At 60.6% G+C, this 3,486-nt stretch overlaps 1 protein-coding gene across 1 annotated transcript in view; it reads right to left on the bottom strand.

The window, feature by feature from the left end:
• The window catches only part of LOC113488026 (methylcytosine dioxygenase TET3-like), a 14,037-nt gene that overhangs the window by 905 nt on the left and 9,646 nt on the right, over positions 1 to 3,486 (bottom strand). The window lies entirely within an intron of this gene.

The following is a 3,486-nucleotide window of genomic DNA, read 5'->3' as shown; positions in this document are numbered from 1 at the left end:
CACTGTTTAGGCGCGTGGTGGGCGAGCACCGTGCCCAAGCGCCGTGGCCACGCGCGGTGGGCGAGCACCATGCCTGGGTGGCCATGCCCAAGCTCCGTGGGCGAGCACCGTGCCCGAGCACCATGGCCAAGCTCGTGGCCACACATGGTGGGCAAGCACCGTGCCTGAGCGCCGTGGCCACTCACGTGACCGGGCACCGCACCCAAGCACCGTGGCCGTGTATGGTGGGCGAGCACCATGCCCGTGCACCGTGGCCAAGCACTGTGGGGGTGCACGGTGGGCGAGCACCGTGCCCAAACTCTGTGGCCAAGCCCCGTGTCCACGCACGGTGAGCAAGCGCCGTGCCCTCGCCCCGTGTCTGTGGAGCACGCCCAAGCACCGTGTCCAAGCACCACGTCTGCGGACCGTGCCCTCGCACTGTGCCCTCGCACCCTCTCTGTGCCCGGGGACCCTGTTCAAGCACCGTGGCTGTGTGCCGTGTCGGAGCACCATGGTCACGCACGGTGCTGGAGCACCGTGGCCATGCACAGCACCTGAGCACCGTATCCACACGCCGTGCCCTTGCACTGTGCCTGTGCACCACGTGTGCACAGCACCCCTGGGCGCCGGGCTGAGCACCCTGCCCCAGCACCTTGTCCGAGCACCGTGTCCAAGCACCACGTCTGCACACCCTGGCTGAGCACCAAGTCCACACACCGTGTCCAAGCACCGCGGCCGAGCGCCATGTTCACGCATCGTGGCTGAGCACCGTGTCCACGCACCACGTCCAAGCACCACAGCAGAGCACCGTGCCCGAGCACCACGTCCAAGCACCGCGACTGAGCACCGTGGCCAATCACCATGGTCACACGCCACGTCTGAGCACCAGGTCCACAACGTGTGGCTGAGCACCGTGCCCAAACACCATGTCCATGCACCGTGGCCAATCACCATGTTCACACGCCACGTCTGAGCACCGCGTCCGTGATGTGTGGCCCTAGCACCATGTCCACGCCACCACGTCCAAGCACCACGGCAGAGCACTGGGCCTGAGCACCATGTTCGCACACCCTGGTCGGGCACCGTGTCCACACACCACATCCAAGCACCACGTCCACGATGTGTGACCAAGCACCACGTCCATGCACCATGTCCAAGCACCGTGGTCAAGCACCATGTTCACACACCACACCCGAGCACCACGGCCACGATGTGTGGCCAAGCACCGTGCCCAAACACTACGGCCATGCACCATGTCCAAGCACCACAGCAGAGCACCATGCCCAAGCACCGTGCCCACGCACCACGTCCAAGCACCACGGTCAAGCACCATGTTCACACACCATGTCAGAGCACCATGTCCACGATGTGTGGCCGAGCACCGTGCACGAGCACCGTGTCCACGCACCACGTCCAAGCACCACAGTCGAGCACCATGTTCACACACCACGTCCGAGCACCAAGTCCACGATGTGTGGCCGAGCACCGTGCCCAAACACCACGGCCGTGCACCACGTCCAAGCACCACAGCAGAGCTCCGTGCCCGAGCACCACGTCCACACACCATGTCCGAGCACCGTGGTTGAGCACCGTGGCCAACCACCATGGCCATGATGCATGGCCAAGCACCGTGTCCACGCACCACATCCAGACACCCTGGCCGAGCACCGTGCCCGAGCACCATGGCCATGACGCGTGGCCGAGCACCATGCCCGAGCACCATGGCCACGCACCATGTCCAAGCACCGCGGTCGAGCACTGTGGCCAGTCACCGTGTTCACACATCACATCCAAGCACCACGTCCACGATGTGGGGCTGAGCTCTGCGGCCACGCACCACGGCCACGCACCACGGCCACGCACCGCGCCTGAGCAACGTGGCCAAGCACCACGTCCACACGCCCTGGGTGAGCACCGTGTCCACGCACCACATCTGAGCACCGTGTCCACGACATGCAGCCGAGCACCGTGCCCCAGCACCGCAACCGAGCACCTCGTCCAAGCACCACACCCGCACACGGCTCTCCTGCCGGCACCCCGGCCCCGCACCAGAGGGGAACGGCTCCACCGCGAGCCCGGTCGGCGGGACGCTGCCGACGCCGCACCCATTTCAGTTTGCATAAACCCAACCGTCTCCCGGCACGCTTCGAGCTGTCGCTCCGGAAAAGTAAACTTCCTTCTCAACGACATTGCTTTGCTTTTTTTTTTTTGTTTGTTTTTTGTTTTTTGTTTTTCTTGGTTCCCTAGTTTCATATATACATTAGTAGCACCTCAGCGAGATGGAATCAGGCAGAAGCGTGATACAGTTTGTTAAAACACCATAGCACCGTTTTTATTAGAAGATTTCATTTAATAAAAATATGCCTTATAGAGCCCACTAAGCATACTCCAGTATTAAAAGGAAAAATCAGCAATTGAGGCACCTCAGGGATTCTGGTTTCCTTCTCCTTCCCGTGCCTCGTCCCGAGAGCATCGAGATGGGGCGGGGGGAACCCCGAAATGTGTCCCCCGTTCCCCACCCGAGGCGAAGCATCGCGGCTGGAAAAGCCAAAGCGGGGTGGCAGGAGCCCGTCGGGGCTCCCTGTGCCAAGCTCTCCCCAGGGTTTCTACCGCGGGCGTTGTTCTAGCACCATTGTGGCCATGACCTGCTGCAAGATTAGGTTCCCATCCCACCCCGAAGCAATTAAAAACATCCCCCCGCCCCAGCAAGTCCCCCTTTACGCCGCGACCCCTCCTGGCTTCGGCACGGGCGGGATGAGCGCGGCCGCCGGGACAGGTAAAGGAAAAGATTTTGCTTGAAAAAAACAGCCTCTCAGCAGCAAGGGGTAAAGAGCTGTGCATAGATTTCGAGTTTTCGTAGAAGTCTGAAGCGTGCTAATTTTTAATGACTGAGATTTGAGGTAGGTTAGACGTTATGTAGTGTAAAAACGTGAGACTGCAGCAGTTCTCGCTCCCCGACCCGCAGCGCCGGCATCTCCCCGCTTACCCGGGTTGAACCCGCCGGAGCCAACGCCGCGCCGGATCGAACCCCCTCCCTGCACCGAAAAAAAAAAACAAAACCAAAAAACCTCCGAGGAAGCAGGACTTAGACAGGTTACACGGACCCTCGCCTTCTCCGAACGCACCCTTTTGTTCCTCCTGACTCTACACCCACCCAGGCGAAGCTCGCAAGGCACCCCCGCCACGACAGTCAGACGAGACCCCGGGCGATGCAAACCGGGGCCGGCACCCGAATCCGGCCCCGCCGAGCGCCGCTGGCGGGGAGCAGCCGGGTCCCCTTTTCGCCCTCCGAACCGCATCGACACGTCGGGTCCCCGCGCTGGAACCGGCATCGCCCGCAGGCATCCCGCAAATCTGACTTGCCATCGACTCTTACAATCCTGATATGCTATTGGGTATTTATAAGAAAAGCGGTAATAGCTCGTTGAGTTTCCTTGTCAAATATACGCGACTTTACAGATTACGGCTAAAAAAAAAAAAAAAAAAAAAAAAAAAAAAAAAAAAAAA

The sequence above is a fragment of the Athene cunicularia genome (assembly GCF_003259725.1).
Source record: "Athene cunicularia isolate RWA chromosome 22 unlocalized genomic scaffold, athCun1 chr22_part1, whole genome shotgun sequence".
NCBI lineage: Eukaryota > Metazoa > Chordata > Aves > Strigiformes > Strigidae > Athene > Athene cunicularia.
Note: the sequence above shows the minus strand (reverse complement) of the source record. Positions and strands in the feature narration are given on the sequence as shown.